Source organism: Theropithecus gelada, chromosome 13 (assembly GCF_003255815.1).
Source record: "Theropithecus gelada isolate Dixy chromosome 13, Tgel_1.0, whole genome shotgun sequence".
Classification (NCBI taxonomy): Eukaryota; Metazoa; Chordata; class Mammalia; order Primates; family Cercopithecidae; genus Theropithecus; species Theropithecus gelada.
Genome location: NC_037681.1, coordinates 30,782,634 through 30,801,260, shown reverse-complemented (window position 1 = coordinate 30,801,260; position 18,627 = coordinate 30,782,634). Strand labels below are relative to the sequence as shown.

At 50.0% G+C, this 18,627-nt stretch overlaps 1 protein-coding gene across 5 annotated transcripts in view; it reads right to left on the bottom strand.

Moving 5' to 3' along the window:
• HPCAL1 (hippocalcin like 1) overlaps positions 1 to 18,627 on the bottom strand; it is a 121,479-nt gene that overhangs the window by 84,681 nt on the left and 18,171 nt on the right. The window contains exon 1 of one of the 5 annotated variants that reach the window (XM_025354130.1): positions 8,645 to 8,789. The exons of the other annotated variants lie outside the window; for them this stretch is intronic. The gene's annotated coding sequence lies outside the window, so the exon portion shown is untranslated. Of the gene's footprint in view, positions 1 to 8,644; positions 8,790 to 18,627 lie in introns of those variants that run through there. 5 annotated transcript variants of the gene reach the window in all.

The window sequence follows — 18,627 nt, the reverse complement described above, 5'->3', positions numbered from 1 at the left end:
CACGCTTGGGTCTATGTCTTCCTTCCGCTTTGTTGTGGGGAGGAGCCCAGGCAGGGATGCGGGGAAGGCGGTGCAGGCATACCCCACCATTGAGTCCAAGTTTTCAAGGCTCGCACTATGAGAAGCAAGGTGATATCACAGGACCACAGATTGACCAGATCAAGAAAACCAAATGAAAGAATTCCATCCCAATGTCATGAAGCCCAGACTAACCAAGAATCCCCTCCCCCAACCCCTCACATACACACCTGTGATGCCCAGTAGGACCAGAGGGAGAGGGCTGACTCCACTGGGCGCATGCAGGGGCTCAGGCCTCAACACGCAGGAACCCCAGGAGGCCCACGAGCCCAGGGCCTCTGTTTCGCCAGCCCTGTTGCTACATCCTGCTGGGTATAAGCATGGCGAGTTATCTCCGAATCTTGCTGGGTAATCTTGCACGCTCTGTGCCTCAATTTCCCCATCTGTAAAGCACAAATAAGAGGACCTACCTCATAGGATTGTTGGTTTTTAAACTTTTTACTGTAAAAAAGTTCAAATATGGCTGGGCGCAGTGGCTCATGCCTGTAATCCCAGCACTTTGGGAGGCCAAGGCAGGCAGATCACTTGAGGTCAGGAGTCGAAGACCAGCCTGGCCAACATAGTGAAACTCTGTGTCTACTAAAAATACAAAAAAATTAGCCAGGCACGTGAAACCCCGTCTCTACTAAAAATACAAAAATTGGCCGGGCGTGGTGGCGCACACCTGTAATCGCAGCTACTGGGGAGGCTGAGGCACAGAACTGCTTAAACCCAGGAGGCGGAGGTTGCAGTGAGACAAGATCACACCACTGCACTCCAGCCTGGGTGACGAAGCAAGACTCTGTTTCAAAAAAAAAAAATAGGTGGGCATGGTGGCGCCCACCTGTAATCCCAGCTACTCCAGAGGCTGAGGCAGGAGATTCACTTGAACCCGGGAGGTGGAGGTTGCAGTGAGCCGAGATCGTACCACTGTCCTCCAATCTGGGTGACACAGCAAGACCCTATCACAAAAAAGATTTTTTTTCAAATATATATAAAACAGAGAGATGAGTATAATGAATAACGGGCACCCGTTCCTCAGCTTTGTGCACCCAAGTCCTGGCATGTGTGTCTGTCTGTGCCCTCACTCCCATCCCGCTGCTTCCTGGCAAACACATGGCAGCCACACATCCCTCCACCTCCAGCCACCTCAGTGCCACAGAGCTGCTTTGAGAATTAAATGAGATAACAGGAGTAAGCACTTAGTGACAGGAGTGGGCATGCAGTAAGTACTCAATAAACATTAGCTTGCATTCCATGCGATTATCAAATTAATGACCAAACTCCACCACTGCACCATGCTTCTGGCTGCCTCCATCTCTGCTTTCTCCTCTATCAAGTGGAGACGACACCACCTTTCCTGGACACTTTGTGGATACGCCTCAAAGCTCTACGGAATCCGTGGGGGTGAGCTCTCCGACCCGCACCCTCCACGCACGTGGTGTCGAGGGGTCCTGAGAAGCTGACTCCAGGTGTACGTGGGGTCTGCCCTGTAACTCAGGACTGTGGCTTACTGACTTCATACATACCTGGTCACCAACACAGTACTGGGCACAGAGTAGGTGGCTGAACAATCACAGCTCCTGCTCCGTGACACCTGCCCCAGCCAAGTGACCCACAAACTTCATCTCACTGAGTCTCATGCCAACCCTACGAAGTAGCAACGATCCCTACTCTACAGATGGGAAGACTGAGACTCAAAGAGGTTATGCAATCTATTTGAACACCACACAGCTGATATCCAGGCCTCCCTGATCCAAAGTTCACACCCCATTCTCTTGTGTTGCCTCCCAATAATTTGTCAGTTTGCTTGGGGTGTTTTTAAGGGGTACGATTCAGTGGTTTTCGGTTTACTCACCAGGTCCTACAACCTCACCACTATCTAATTCCAGAACACTTTCATTACGCCCAGAAGAAACCCTGAGCCCCTTAGGAGTCGCTCCCCATCCCTCCTCCCCACTCCCTGCAATCACGAAGCTATTTTCTGTCTCTTTAGAACTGCCTATTCTCCACAGCTCATGTACACAGAATGATACAATATGTGGTCTTCTAAATGCACCACTTCTAAAAAAGTCACCCTCCTTCATAAACAGCCACCTCTCTGCAGTTCTGTTGACTAACAGGATTTATGGAGCTCCCCGACTTGCTCTAAAAATAGTAAATCCCCTCCCCAAGTCCAATGATAGTCAGTGATACCTAAATACAGACTAAGCCGGCACAGCCATGGCCGACCCATCCTCAGAGGGCAGGCTCGGAGGTGCTGCCGGGAACACGGACAGAGACCCTTCTTCAGGACCAGCCTGTACCTCCTTGGGGACTGAGAAGTCAGCCACCGAGCACAGTGAAAAACGGGGCACAAGAGCAGGGAGGGAAGAGTGGGAAGGAAGGGGCTGGGGGAAGATCTTAGCCACAGCCTCCAAAGGCCAGAGTGGAGGAGAAAGAGCCCAGAACAGAGCAGGGCCAAGGTCTCGCCTCATCCCCAGCTGTGCAGCCCGGAGCACATTTCTCAGCTCTCTGAGCCTCAGGCACCTTGTCAGTGGAGGAGTGGAGAAGCACCTGCAACCCCACAGGGAGGCTGTGAGGAGCAAAGAAAACATGGAAGGAATCTGAAAACCACCAAGCTAGATACGCTGTTATGGTCAGGGTGGGCAACCAGGGGGCCGGGGGTATTTCTACCGAATAACATTGTTCTTCCTTTTAAAATGGTCATCAGGATAAATAATTTCCTATAATTCACAGCAAATGCAGTGACAGTTAAAACCTAGCCGACATAATAAATAGTAAATACTTTACAAACATGCATATTCCTAATGCAGCAATTCTACTTGTAAGAATACATGAGGAGGCACAAAGACACGAACGGAGCGGGAGGCAACTGTTCATCGCAGCATGCGGTGAGTGGTCTTGGCTCTAAATCCTCCCTCCCTGGCCTCCCTGTGGGAGGGGTCTACTTCCAACCCCGCTGACATTGGTTGGGTCCCAGGGGTTGCTTCAGCCAATGCAGTATGAGGGAAACTGACACGCAGCACATGCCATTCCCACGTCTGAGCAGAAGCTTTAAGAGGTATATTGTTCCTGCCGGGTCCCGTGGCCCACACCTGTAATCCCAGCACTTTGGGAGGCTGCGGTGGGAAGAACACTTGAGGCCAGGAGTTCAAGACCAGCCTGGGCAACATAACAAGACCCCCATCTCTATGAAAAATATAAGAAGTAAAAATTACCCAGGTGTGGTGGTGCACACCTGTAGTCTCAGCTACTTGGGAAGCTGAGGCAGGAGGATCACTTGTGCCCATGATTCCGGGGCTGCACTGAGCTATGATAGCACCAGAGCACTGCGACCTGGGTGCCACAGCAATATCCTGTCTCTAAAGAAGAAAAGCAGAAGTAGAATTATGTTGTTCCACCATCTTTTTTCCCTCTGCCATGAGACCAGCAATGTCTCAGATGGGACTGCCCTGAAAGCCTGGCTCCCTGAGGGACAATGTCATAGAGCAGAGCCACAATCAACAGGTGATGGTAATGTCACTTGAGGGACAAAGAACTCTTTATTGCTGCAAACCACTAAGATTTGGAGGGTCATTAGTACCAGAGCATAGCCCAGCTGACTGACACACAGTCATGTTCCTACTGATGCAAAAGTGCAAACAACCTACACGTCCACCTAAATAAATAAATGACCCATCTCCACAATGGAATGCCAATAAAATGATGTATACATTGGCATAGAAGAATATTCTCAATACGCCGCTAACTGAAAAAAGCAGAGTATAAAATAGCATGAACTGACAAAGGATTAGTCTCTAGAATGAGAAAATGAAAATCTACAAATCACTGAAAAAAGATAATCCACCCAAAAAGAGACTGGACAAAGGATATGAACATGCAATTAATTTACAGCAGAGGATACAAACATACAATTAATTTACACCAGAGGTACGAACATGCAATTAATTTACAGCAGAGGTACGAACATGCAATTAATTTACAGCAGAGGATACGAACATGCAATTAATTTACAGCAGAGGAAAGCAGAAAGGACAATAATATACTGAAAATATGTCCAACCTCACTAGAACTTAGGGAAGTACAAATGTAAATAATCATGAGATACTATTTTACACCCATCAGAGTGTTCAGATGTTAAAGTCTGACAACACAAGTGCCAGAGAGGTATGAGGAAAAGGAGCTCACTGACCCTTGTAGAGGGGAGTGAAACTGCCACAAACGCCTTGAAGATGAATTTAGTAATAAACAGTACTGTTGAGTGAGAATAACATAGCACCTGGCAATTATACTGCCAAATATTCTACATCTCTAAGGAATTCTCAGGGTGTGCTCGTATTGGTTATCTATTGCCGTGTAACAAATGACCACCCCAAAAGTCAGCAGCCTAAAACAACAAACATTATCTCACAATTTCTCTGGGCTGGGAATCTGGCTCAAGGTCTCTCATGAGGTTCCCCTTGGCTGTTTTCAGGGCAGCAGTCTCATCTGAAGGCTCGGCTGGGAGTGGGGAGCGAGTGGAGACCTGCTTCCAAGCTCACTCACACGGTTGTTGGCAGGCCTTGGTCCCTCATCGTGTAGGCCTGCCTCTCCACAGGACTGCCTTGAGACATGGCATCTGGCTCCCTCCAGGGCTGGCGATCCGAGAAGGCAACAGAGAACACCCAAGCTGGCAGCTGCAGTCTTTTTATAACCTGATGTCAGAAGCGATGTCCCATCCCTCCTGCTGTGTTCTATTTGTTAGAATCAAGTCGGTTAAGTCCAGCCCACACCCGAGGGAAGGGATTACACAAGGGTGTGAAGACCAGGATGTGGGGACCAGTGGCGGCATCTTAGAGGCTTCCTTCCACAGCACTCAAGGAGGATCAGTTTTCATTAAGGCACTCTTTATAACAGTGGAAAAATGGAAGTGACCTAACTGTACATGATTAGAGAAACGATGGCTTATTAAGACAATGGGGGCAGGCACCATGGCTCATGCCTGTAATCCCAGCAATTTGGGAGGCCAAGGCGGGTGGATTACTTGCACTCAGGAGTTCGAGACCAGCCTGGGCAACCTGGCAAAACCCTGACTCTATAAAAAATACAAAAATTAGCCAGGCATGGTGGCATGTACCTGTAGTCCTAGCTACTCGAGAGGCTGAGGTGGGAAGATCGCTTGAGCCTGGGAAGTGGAGGTTGCAGTGAGCGGAGATCATGCCACTGCACTCCAGCCTGGGTAACAGAGCGAGACCCTGCCTCAAAAAAAAAAAAAAATCAATGGGGCCGGGCGCGGTGGCTCAAGCCTGTAATCCCAGCACTTTGGGAGGCCGAGGCGGGCGGATCACAAGGTCAGGAGATCGAGACCATCCTGGCTAACACGGTGAAACCCCATCTCTACTAAAAATACAAAAAACTAGCCGGGCGAGGTGGCGGGCGCCTGTAGTCCCAGCTACTCGAGAGGCTGAGGCAGGAGAATGACGTAAACCCAGGAGGCGGAGCTTGCAGTGAGCAGAGATCGCGCCACTGCACTCCAGCCTGGGCGACAGAGCAAGACTCCGTCTCACAAAAAAAAAAAAAAAAAAAAAATCAATGTAACGCTATACACCAGTTAACAAAAAGGAGGAAAAAGAAGACCATGAACCACATCTATGTATCAATGTGGATATAGCTTAAAAATTGTTGACAAAGTAGTCAAGAACAAATTACAAAGTGATGTATATATACCATTTATGAATATTTCTTTCCGTTTTCTTTTCTTTATTTTTAGAGACAAGGTCTCACTCTGTCATCCAGGCTGGAGTACAGTGGTGTGACCACAGCTCACTATCACCTCAAACTCCTGGGCTCAGGAGAGCCTCCCACCTCAGCCTCCTGAAGAGCTGGGACCACAGGTACATGATGCTGCACCCACCTAATTGTTGTTGGTTCTGTTTTGTTTTGTTTAAAAAAAAAAAAACAAAAAACAGGGTCTTGCTATGTTGCCCAGGCTGGTCTTGAATTCCGGACCTCAAGCGATCCTCCTGCCTCAGCCTCCCAAAGAGCTGGGATTACAGGTATGAGCCACCATGCCTGGGCCACCATTTATGAGTATTTCTAACACATAAAAACTAATGTTTTGTTTAAGGCTACACACATGTGTGACAAGAGCATAAAACGCGCACAAATATGATCCCCACTTCCCCCCACAGAGTGGCTCATTGGTCACTAGGGAAAGAAAAGAGTGGCGAAGAGGAGATGGGCTTGGGCTGGCTCTGTAATGCTCTACTGGCCTTTATAGTACAATCAATCAAAATAAAACAAAAATATGGCCTTATTTTTGCTAAAACATACCCACATTTCTGTTACACATATCTACAAAGCACCCATAAAATCTGGACACAGATGACATTGTTTTATTCCTTTACAGGTTGATGTTTTTGATGGCATTAGGTCTCTTCGCCTGTGTTGCTAGACTTTACGCACACCTCTGGAGAGGCAGAAATGAGTCTGGAGGGGTAGATCTCAGAATGCTAATAGAAGTTATAGGGAGGTGGGGAGGTTAGTTATGGGGGAATTTTTTTTCTCTGTTTTTCTGTGTTTTCCAGTTTTACTGAAGAGACACAGAATCTTTGGGTAAAGAAATAAAAACTTTCTCCAAAAATCAAATCAAACTCAAAGCCAAAATGGCCACAGCTGAACACTAAGACACACCAGCTCTGAGAGCACAAAGGAATTCCAGGAAGGTTTGCATGGGAACGCAGCTGCCCACGTGAGAAGAGAAGGTGCTGGGCAACAGGAGGCTAGCTTAGGCCAGGTGGAGATGCATCTGCCAGCAGGACCCCGGGAGGTGCCAGGAGGCTGCAGCCCGCCCATCCCTGGAGGGCATGGCCTCCTGACTTTGCTGAGAGGAGGAGGATATGAGGCCAAGCTGGCTCCTTGACCTCCAACAGACAGCAGGGGTCAGATGGAGAAACAGTTAGACCAGTTCCCCAAAACAGACACAAACGTCCACAATTCACTGTGACCACCTGATTCACACTCCTTGGTAATTTCCCAAATCTCTCCTGTGAAAATGCATTACTTTTATCATAGGGAAATTAGTAAACTTTAAAAAGAGAAGAATCTTTGTCTAGAATTTACAGTGCCCAAGAGGCTGATTAAAGACCAAGTGCAGAGATCGTCAACAGGACAGGCCCCTGGTGGCAGCGTCCAGGCATCATGGGGCTCCGGCAGGGCCCACCGTGCCCCGCACATCCAGTGAGCCCTGAAATCCCCCACAGAGCCCCAACAAAGACCCACCCCACCCCTCCCCCTGCACCCCCAAACTTCGTTCAGGCTCCTCTGAGCCCTCTTTCTGCCTCCTGTCTTCAGCCTGCCTGGCCCAGTCTCAGCAAGAATCCTGCTTAGTCAGTTTAGTGAGAATCCCCACCCTTCACATCTGACTACCCTTGAGATCCAATCAGTCCTCATCCCCACCTTTGACATCAAAGTCCCCACTGCCTTTGGCAAGAATCCCTACCTGTGATGTCTTCTCGCAGCCACTTTCCACCCCCAGCCCACTCCACTTGCCAGCTCTGTCCCTTCCTTGCTGTATTAGGAGTTGAGCTGATCTCGCCCCTGCTGAAAAGGTCAACCCCGACTGCATTTGCCTCGAATAAAGTTGTCCTCACAGTTTTAACAAGCGTCTGACTCTTATTTTCCTCCAAGCCTGCAGCCTGGCTAGGGAGTACAGGGGCCCGCTTCACCCCTTCCCTGCATGGCTACCTCCCACCTCCCACCCTGCCTTGCCCACCCTGGGCAGAAGCTATTCTAGATGAGGGGCAGGGGGCACCGAGGGGCTTCCCAAGAACCGCAGAGGGGCGGGCCAGGGACTAGAGAGGAAGGAGGAGAGTTCTAGAGAAAATGGAAACCTGTGGGTAGATGGAACTTTGAAAAAAGGAGAACATCATAATGCAACTCAAATGAAGCTTAAATGGAAGGAAATAGTAAATGCTCAGATCAGACAGAGAAGGAGGGGGAAGAAGCCGACGGGACCATGGGTGGGTGGAGAGAGCAGTTAGGCTCTGGACATGACCTCAGCCAGGTCAAGGTACTTCCCCTCTGAAGCCGCTGTCCTGTCATCATCCCCAAAAGCAGGAAGGGAGAAGTAAAGTGAGTACACATGACAACGGGTGACAAGGAACACTCCCTCTGAAGCAACAAGTGACACAGGGCTCATAAGTGACAATGGGTGACAAGGAGTGCTCCCTGTGAAGCAAAAACAGGTGACACCGGGCTCATAAGTGACAACAAGTGATAAGGAGTCCTCCCTCTGAATCAACAGGTGACACAGGGCTGTCTCGTAAATGACAACGGGTGACAAGAAGGGCACCCTCACCACACACAGGCAGCAAGCCCAGCTGGGGCCACCACAGGATTGACCAATGTCACCAAGCAGTCGATGGCACCTTGTTTATGTCCCCATCCACAAAAGACTAGAAACACCATGCCAGAGAGGGAGAAAGATGCATGGGGGGAAGAGAAAGATGCCCCTGACCGCCGGGCGTGCAGTGGGGGACAGCCAGCCTCACACCCATCCCTAGAGCCCAGGCACAGCGCAGCTGGGCCCGAAGCACACGCTGACTTCAGCACAGCTCCACCGCCAGCCAGCACTTGGCTGTGGAAAAGCTCCTGGGAGGGAGTTCCTGCCCTGGAAAACCTCGCTGCTACATCCGTTCCACCAGCGAGGTTTCCTGAGTGTCTCCCGGGTTCAGAAACAGTGCCCTGTGGGACAAGGGACATGAAGAAAGGAGTCAGCCCTGTGCCTGCAGAACTCCGAGCTCCCCGGGGAGACAGGAGGAAATGCAGGAGGAGGGGTGACGACGTGTAGGTGGCGAGGTGAGGAAGGAGAGGGCGCTCGGGTGACAGGAAGGGCGCCTGTGGGCTCAGGAGGCAGGAGTGGCGGACGTGTTGAGTAAAAGGCAGCCAGCACCCTGCAGCTGGGCCGGGGGCACCTGGGGGCAGGCAGGAGAGCCCAGGCTGTCCTAGAGCTTGCCCCGAACTCTGCAGGCCGTTGGCAAGGCCCCCATGCAGTACGAGGGTGCGGTCACTTGCGAGGCTTAGAGAAACCGCTCCTGCAGCTGGGAGAGCAGATGGAAGGCCACGAGACGGAGGGAGAGGCAGGATAAGGAAGAAGTCAAGATGGCAAGACACAGAGAACTGGGGAGAGGCCAGGGCTACAAAGGAGACACAAGCAACAGGCTTCCTGCTAAGGCTCTCTGACTGCAGGGTGGGCTTGCCACACCCCCTGGCCACACACAGAAGCCCTGACTCAAGCCTGGCGTGGGCCTGGGAACCTGCATTCTCATGAAGATGATCGGGGTCCGCACTCGGAGACACACTGACTTAGAGAGCCCCTGCTGTGGGCAGGACGTGAGTTAACGCGGACTGATTGTCCCCCACAAAATCCCTATGTGGAAGCCCCAATCCTTACTACCTCCAGATGTGACTATATTTGGACACAGGGACTTTGAAGAGGTCATGAAGGTAAAATGAGGTCACCAACCCTGCTGCCACTCTGATCTCAGACGTCAGCCTCCAAGACTGTAAAAAAAAAAAAAAAAAAGAATTCCTGTTGTTTAAGGCACCCAGATGCGGCCCCGGGTTCCAGCAGTCAGAGCTTACTGATACACCCAGAAGGTGAGAGGACTCAGGGCTTGGTGGGGAGGGGCAATGTGGTCCTTGCTCTAAAGCCGCTGCCCTTCACCACTCTCCTATGAAGACTCAATAAGAATAAGCATTCTGGGAATTGCAAACATCCACCAAAAAGTCAGGAATTCTCCTTTTCTGTGTCAGAAGCATCTAGACTGGGACCTTCTGAGCACGACTCACCGGTCCCCACTCTCTGTGGCGCCGACAGACAGCCCCAAATTCAGCATAAAGGCCGCTCTGAAAAAGAAAGCATCTCTAGCTTGCCACAAAAATTGTGCAGAGTCTCTAAAAGCAAAAAAAAAAAAAAATCAAAGGACCAAGATTTAAATAACAGGAAGTGTTTTGAGGGTTGCAGACCATTTGTGCAGGTGTCACGAGACCAGGAACTCCTTCCGCGTGGCCCAACTAATCCTAAAGCCAGATTCTTGGAACCTTACCCTGCTTGATATGGCCTCGGCCTACATCCCCAACTAGGTCAGTCAGGCAGGGCCTGGAGCTGTCCCTTCTTGGAGCTGTCCCTTCTTTAGAAAAAAAGCAGCAAATCTGAGGTCGAGCTGATGTATGTAACCAGCATCACCTCAAAGCACTTTGTAGAACCACGAACTTTGCATTCCTGCAGCTGGGAGCCCCAGCCCAGGCCCACCTGGAGCCCGGGATCTGGGCCTGGGCAGGGCTGGGATCCATGGGTCAGAAGCAGGCGAAGGGATCACACTGGAGGAAAAGTGTAAAGCCAAGACAAAGGCTTCTGTCACTGCTACAACAAACCAACCTAGTGGCTTACACACCACAACTGTATTCTCATACAGTTCTGTCTGTGGACACAGGTCCCGCGGGGACTGTGTCAGCAGGGCTGGTTCCTCTGGAGGCCCTAAGGGTGGATCTGTTCCCTTGCCTTTTCCAGCCTCTGCAGGCCACCACACTCTTTGGCTCAAAGTCCTTCCCGTCGGCAGAGCCAGCTGTGTTTCATCTCTGCGTCTTCTTCCAGAGTCACACCTCCCTCGGGCTCACTGCAGCTGGGACAGGCTCCTTACTTTTATGGACTCATGTGAATACAGCGAACATACCCTGGTAATCCAGGATACTGTCCCCACCTCAAGGTCCTCAATCTTCGTCACATAGCAAAGCCCTTTACCACATAAGGCAACATATCCGCAGGTCCCAGGGATTTGGATGTGAACATCTGGTGGGTGGGAGTTATCCCGCCTATCACAAGACTCTTCAGGAAAGATTCAATGAAGCTTGGAGCAATGAGTCTCAAAATTCTAGGTGCAAAGAACCCTAGAGGCCGAGAGTGGCAGCTCACATCTGTAATTCTACCACTTCGGGAGGCCGAGGCAGGAGGACACTTGAGCCCAGGAGTGACTAGCCTGGGCAATATACGGCAAGATCCCATCTCAAAAAAATAAACTAATTACAATTAAAAATTTAATTTCATTTAGGAAGAACCCCTAGAGCAGCTTACAGGCATTTAAAGGCTCACCACTAGTGACCTTGATGAAGGAAGGGAGTGGGGGTGGGGGGGGGGCAGCAGGAATCTGTATTCTGATTAGCTTCCCCAGCAACCCCCAACATGTTGAACAAAAGGGGCAGAGAATGTTCAGGTGGGGAAATATTAGTCAGGGTTCTTCAGAGAAACAGTCAATAAATATGTAGAAATAAACGGAAAGAAATGTATTATGAGGAATTGGTTCATGTTATTATGGAACCTGAAGAGTCGCATGACCCGCTGTCTGCAAGCTGGAGACTCAGGAAAGCCAGGGGAGTTGATCCAGTCCAAGTCCAGAGGCCTGAGAACCAGGAGCTCCATGTCCAAGAGCAGCAGAAGGTGGGCGTCCCAGCTTAAGCAGAGAGAGCACATTCTTTCTTTCTCTACATTTTTGTTCTAGCTGGGTTCTCGATGATTGGGTAATATCCACCCGCACTGGCGAGGGCAGATCTTTACTCAGTGTGCCAATCTCTTCCAGAAACTCCCTCCCAGACATACCTTGAAATTATGTTTTACCAGCTACCTGGGCATCCCTTAGCTCAGTCAAGCTGACACATAATATTAACCATCGCATAGGTCAGCAAACATAATTGAACACCTGCTCTGTGCTGGCACCATTCCAGGCTAGGGGTTCGACGCATCTGAGTGCCAATGCAAATCCTGTCATCCAAGAGCTGTTAACCCTCGGACAAGCCACTTAACCTCTCTGGGCCTCAGTGTCCTCCTCTGTAAAATGAAATCCTGGCCATCAGCTGCCTATTGCAGAGAGTTCCTGGGGATACAAAGGAGACCACACACAGAACCAAGTGCCACAGGCACATGCCACTGACCCCCTTGGCGGTTCTTCCACGTCACATAGGTTCCCACAGCTGAGCTACATGAACAGCTACACCATGAACAGCTTGTGCACAGAAATGACCTCAACTAAGTCTTTTACACTTACTAAATCTAATGCGCCATTATACATGAAGCTTCTGATATATCAGTCAGGAAATGAAAAGTTATGGATCTGGGGCTAACCATAAATCCCCACTTACGAATGCATATGCAGTAAGTCATCAACGTTACTACTGTCTGCAGAAAGTGCTACCCAGAGAATTCAGTCCCCTACAGTTTGGCTCTAAATAACGCCACTCCCTACTGGTATAAGCCAAGGCTCTTGGCCAAAATTAAGTCCCGGCTGAAGGTAAGAGTACTTATACCCACAGATGACTATGGAAAATTGGTTCCCATCCTAGTCTTAAAATAAAAATAAAAATAAAAATAAATTGATCCCCATGTTAACAAAATAAAGGAACTAACACAAATACAGTTACTTGAATATATACTACGTTCTATAAAGTATGATATAATATACTTTAGTATATAACAGCTCATATAATCCTCACAATAGCCTTACCAGGTCTGTATGATTTACATGTCAGGAAACTGAGGCTCCAAGAAGTTACTGACTTGCCTGGGGCTCACAGGGCCAGGAAGCAAAGAACCAGTCTAATCCCCCACCCCACGCTAGCCACTTGGCAGGGGACTCAAAAGAAGTAACTGACATGACCCTTCCTGCAGGCCATGCATAACAGCTAGAGAGTCACTTTACGCATTCTGGAAGACAGAACTACTACCTACAAAATGCATGTTCTGAAATTCTGTTTAACACGATCTGGAGCAATGCAAACAAGGCAAAGTTCTCCCACTCTTAGCTGTGCCTGCAAATCCCAGGAGCTGGGGGGAAGGTGAAGCTGGATTCCCAGTAGCATCAGAGACCTCCCCACAGGCTCACTTCCTTAGGAGATGCTGCAGTGAAGAGGCGCTTGCACTCCCCTCTAAAATGTAGGCCCCACAGAAGAAAGTCAGGGTCACCTCAACATGCTCTGGCCACCTGGGAGAAGGAGTTCACTCTGGTGGGGTGAAGAAGGGCTCCCCGAGGAGCCGACACCCGGAGCTGAGCCAAAGGGACAGCCAAGACAAAGAGCCAGGGCATGTGGGGCCCAGCAGGGGCCCAGCTCAGCCAAATCTAGGGAGAGTGGAGGACAAGTGGCCGCCATGGCCAGCTGCCAGACGGGAGCCTTGGCATCTGTCAGCGAGCACCAGCCAACTTTCAAATGCACAGGGAGGGAGAAGGGGGCGCTCTCAGATTCTGCCCAAAGGGACCAATCGCACCTGGCCCTGTGCTGATGAACAGTGATGAGGAGGACCCTGAGGACCAGGGGCGCTGGACAGAAATCCCTCCTCATGCAAGGGGCTCAGCAGGTCTCTAGGCAGCTGAACACCTCCTCTCCTTTGATTCCCACCTTAACCCAGTCTGCTGGCGGCTGCAGGGCAGCCTCACCTACCTTTACAGCTGAGGACGAGGGGCTCACGGCACAGAAGCGGAAGGCAGGCAGGCCAGCACGCACCCCAGATGGCCAATTCCCCCAACAAGTTTCCAGCCAACACTGCCTGACCCCACCTCACCTCCAAGGAGCAGCCAGCCAAGGTTCTGAAGCGGGCCCAGCCACAGGGCTCCTGCCATCTGCTTCAGAACCTGCGATACCAGCCTCCTTCAAACACACTGAAGCCACCTCCCGCCTTCTGTCGCCTCGCTGGGGCTGACTGGGTAATATCCGCCTGTAGCCCTTCGGCTAGGGACCCCGAGGCAGGGAGATCTCTTGCCTGCCCTTATTTTGAGAAGAAACCGTAAGAGAACAAGGCTAAGTTAAGGAACGTTTACCACCCACCCCTCTTCCTTCTGGGTTGATTCCGTCTGGGAGGCCTTTGTTCACCCAGCACGTAACAGGCATGAGTACCCTGAGATGGCGTCCAGCCCAGAGAGGATGTCGGACAGGCCTGACAAACACCGTCCTTGAATCTCATGGCCCTCTGCAGCCTCCTGGGCCTCACTTCCAAGCAAACTCCACGACTGTTCAGTGGCTTAAGTGTTAACCCAACAGCCTATTTCCCGCATAGAGTTTTTCCTGCATGGAGTTTTAAATCCCCAACTGCTTCCTCATTTCCCAACAACTTTCCCCCACAGAGTGGAAAAAGGCCAGCGGCTCCCACGCAGCAAGGAAATGGCCATGGGGCCCAACAGAGGTGCTAATTGGCCACAGCTGGGCCTGGGACCAGCAGGACCGAGATGCAAGGACACCTGCAGCAGGTGCTCCCAGGCCTCTCCCAGCCAGGAAAGCAGATGTTTAAGACGATGCACCTGCAGCTGTGACTTGTGCTGTCTTAAAGCCATGACTGCATTAGCAGTCCCCTCTGCAGGGATGCCCTGAAAGAAATATCACGGCAGCTCTGGGCCTGGTGTCGGGAAGTAGGGAAACCGCCCTGCAGGGCCTGCTCCGCAGGATGATGGCGAGGGAGGTCGCTGGAAACCGGCTCTGAGCAGGCCTCTGCAGAAGCAGGCAGCAGGGACAAGCAGGAAGACACGGGAGAACAGTGCCACCCTGGCCTGGCACTGGGGACCCCCACCAATGCTGGCACTGCCGCCTTGGAGCCCTGAGACTAGGGACAAATCACCCTGAGTCCCGGTGTTCTCGTCTGTAAAATAATGATAGCCTCAGAGGCTGGGGCTGGAAAATAAGTAAACTTAAATGGGGATGTGGGAGAGCACGCCTGTGAACTGAAAACCCTGCAAAAATGTAATTACAATGTCAGGAGGATCGCCTGAGCCCAGCGGGCCAAGGCTGCAATGAGCTATGATGGCACCAGTGTACTCCAGCCTGGGCAACAGAGCGAGACCCTCTCTCTAAAATCAAAAAACAACTAAAACAGCAACCCAGCTGCGTGCAGTGGCTCACGCCTATAATCCCAACGCTTTGGGAGGTTGAGGCAGGTGGATCACTTGAGGTCAGGAGTTCAACACCAGCCTGGCCAACATGGTGAAACCCTGTGTTTACTAAAAATAAAAAAAATAAAAAATAAAAAAAATAGCTGGGCATGGTGGCACAGGCCTGTAATCCCAGCTACTCAGGAGGCTGAGGCAAGAGAATCACTTGAACCTGAGAGGTGGAGGTTGCAGTGAGCCGAGATCATGCCACTGCACTCCAGCCTGGGTGACAGAGCGAGACTGTCTCAAAAAAAACCACAAAACCCAGCAACCCCAACATCGCAAACAAAATGTAAAAACCATCAACCCCACCCCCAAAACAAAGCAAAGCAAACACCCCCTCCCCCAGCAGGTATTCACTAGGCACCAGCCAAGATGATCCAAGAACTCCAAAGGTCTGCTAGAACCAACACGGAAGGACCGGGGTGGTTTCCCATCATTTGCATTTCCCCAAAACATAGGCTGAAAACCAGCTGGCAAATCAGGAATCCCCAAAATTAATGCAGCAACTTTTGAGAAGTGCTGAATGGCCACAATATACTCACAGCTGTGCCACGGCTATCCCCAAAGTGAGGAAATTGAGGCAAAAGGGGAAGGGACTGTCTCCCAAGGTCACAAAACTGGTAGTTCTGGCTGAACCCCAGTTTTTGCTCACCAGGTCTCCTGGCCCGAGACCTGACTCCAGAGAGCTCCGCCCCCTTCCTTGAGAAATGAAATCACTGTTAGCCTGACCTAAGGAAGAATTCCCAAATAACAGACCACTTACACAATAGAGCTGTTGTCATGGTAACCACAGCCTTAACAACTTTGGCATTTCCACAACCTCTGATTGATCCGGTTCTCAAAACTGACATGACAATGAAACAGTATTTGCATTTAATTTATTTTAATTGGCTTTTACATAAGGAAATGTCTGGGTTTTACCCTTAATAACAACAGGATGAGTGAGTTCTTGATAGTGGTACCCTGGAAAACGCAAGATGAAAGCCAATCATTTTAAATTCTCATTAACTGGACAAATTCTTAACTGACTTTCTTGAAGTACATTGTACTTAATTCTCCTTTTTCTGAAATGACAAGAGCTTTTGCATGAAGTACATCCTTTAGACTATGTTCTTGTGCCACATTTAAAAATAAAGGCTAGAAAAATGAGATGTTCCAGATGTTTCCATGAAGTAGCCAGTGGAAGTGTATATGGAAGTTCCGACAGGATGCGGATTTTTGTTGTTGTTGTTGTTGTTGTTGTTGTTGTTGTTGAGATGTCTCCCCAGGGCCTGGAAGAATCCCTGGCATACAGTAGGCACTCCATAAATATTTGTGGAATGAATGGATGTGGGCTAATTCTCATTACCTGAGGTCATGCCTATAAAGCAGTAGGACAGTGCTGGTCATTTGAGCTTTTATTATTTTCATTAGAGTGAGGCGTGGTTGGTGCTCAACTAAGGTAGTACACCACTGGGCTGTGAGAGATGGGGCTGGCTGCAGGGTAAGGGGTACAGGTTGGGGAGCCTCATCTGGGGCTGACACCTGTAACTGCCTCAGCCGCCCACCGCCTTCAGCAATCCCACCTAACGTGCTCCCACTGCCAGGGCCTGGGGTGCAGGCCTGGGGCCAGACCCGGCGTGAAACCAAGCTGAATGGGAACGTGTTTGGTCCCTGCTGGCCAGGGCACTCTGTCTACTGGAAAGAAAGGCTTTTTTACGCCATTCCCTCTGAAAGGTGCTCTAACACTGAAGTTAGGGTACAAGGTGCACAGGGGACAACAAAGAAAGGGGAGCAGCTGGCTTGAGAGGCTGGACGGGAACCTGAAAGCAAGGGTTGAGAGCATGGAGCACCACGACCCCATGCATACACGCTGGGACTCCACGGGGAACGCATCTGGGGAGCAGGAGGAGCCAGGTCAGGGAGTTGTGCTGGAAACATGCCATGAGGCGGCCAGTGGTGGAGGCTGCAGCACAGTCATGGTGGACCTCAGGGTCAGCCTGGGATATCTGAATCCTGATGCCCAACTGAGAGACCAGCTTAACACGACGGAGGCACAGGGAAGCAGAAGAGGCCAGTGTGTCTGCCAGGCTTGCCTGCTGTCTGAGCAGCCAGGACTCTATCTGGGGGACTTGGGGACAATGTTGGACATTCCATCAATGAGGAATGCATTTGGCTGCAAACAACATAAAACCTGACAAGCAGTGGCTTAGGTAAGAGTGGCTTAGATAAGAAAGGGTCTTTTTTGTGTCGCAGAACAAAGTTCCAGGTGCAGGAGATCCAAGGTTCAGGTGGTAGCTCAAGAATGCCATCAAGGTCCCAGTCTTTTTCTGCTCCACTGTCTTTAGCACATGGATTTCAACCTCATGGCCACAGAACAGCTGCCCCATCCCCAGGAATCACATCTGCTTTCCAGGCAGGAAGAAGATGCATGGGCCAAAAATCTTCTGTCTTGGGACTTTGACTCTATTCAGAAAGGGAAGCCCCTCCCAGTAGGCCACCCCCCAGCCAGAAAGGGCCAGTGAGGCCTAAACTCACTGGGCCCCCCGATTGGGGCAGCAGCTGGTGAATCAAGCCTTTCATTTTCCAGCCTCTTGGTGGAGGCAACCTTGCACTCGCTGTTCCCTTGCACCCACTGTCCTCCTGGGGTTTTCATGTGACTTCTGCCCTTATTTTCTTCAAGTCTTTGCTCAGATGTCACCTTCTCATGAGGCCTTCTCTGACCATCCTATTTAAAACTGTGACTGGGCACAGTGGTTCATGCCTCTAATCCCAGCACTTTATAAGGCTAAGGTGGGAGGATCACTTGAGCCCAGGAGTTCAAGACCAATTTGGGCAATCCAGTGAGAACCCATCTCTACTAAACATTTAAAAATTATCCAGGAATGATGGGGTATGCCTGTAGTCCCAGCAACTCGAGAGGCTGAGGCAGGAGGAACATGTAATCCCTAGAGTTGCAGGATACAGTGAGCTATGATGGCACCACTGCACTTCAGCCTGGGCAACAGAGCAAGACCTTGTCTCTAAAAAAAACAAAAAATAAAATTCCGTCTCTCTGTTTGCCTAAGAGAAATGAAACATATGTCCACAAAAAGACTTGTACACTTGTGCAAAAAAACTTGTTCCTCACAGAATTGTTCAGAACAGCCAAAAGTGAAAACAGTCCAAATGTGAATGGGTAAACCAAATGTGGTCTATCCATACACTGGAATATTATTCGGCCATCTAAAGGCATGCAGCACGGATACACATGCAGCATCAGCAGTGCATGAAAACACTGTGCTTGGTAAAGGAAGCCAGATGCAAAAGGCCTCATATTGCATGATTTCCTTGATATAAAATGTCCAGAAGTGGCAAATCCAGAGACACCAAAAGTAAATTATTGGTTTCCAGGACCTAGGGCACGAGGAGATTGAGGAGTGACTGCTAATGGCTATGAGATTTTTTTCTGGGGTGATGAAAATGTTCTGAAATTAGAAGCTACTGGTGCTCAACTTTGCCAGTATACTAAAAGCAACTGAATTGTACATTTTTAAATGGTGACTTTCATGGTATATGGTACCTAAATTATATTTTATTAAAACAACAACAACAACACTTTCCCCTGAAAAAAAGAAAACATTGCATCTCTCACTGATAT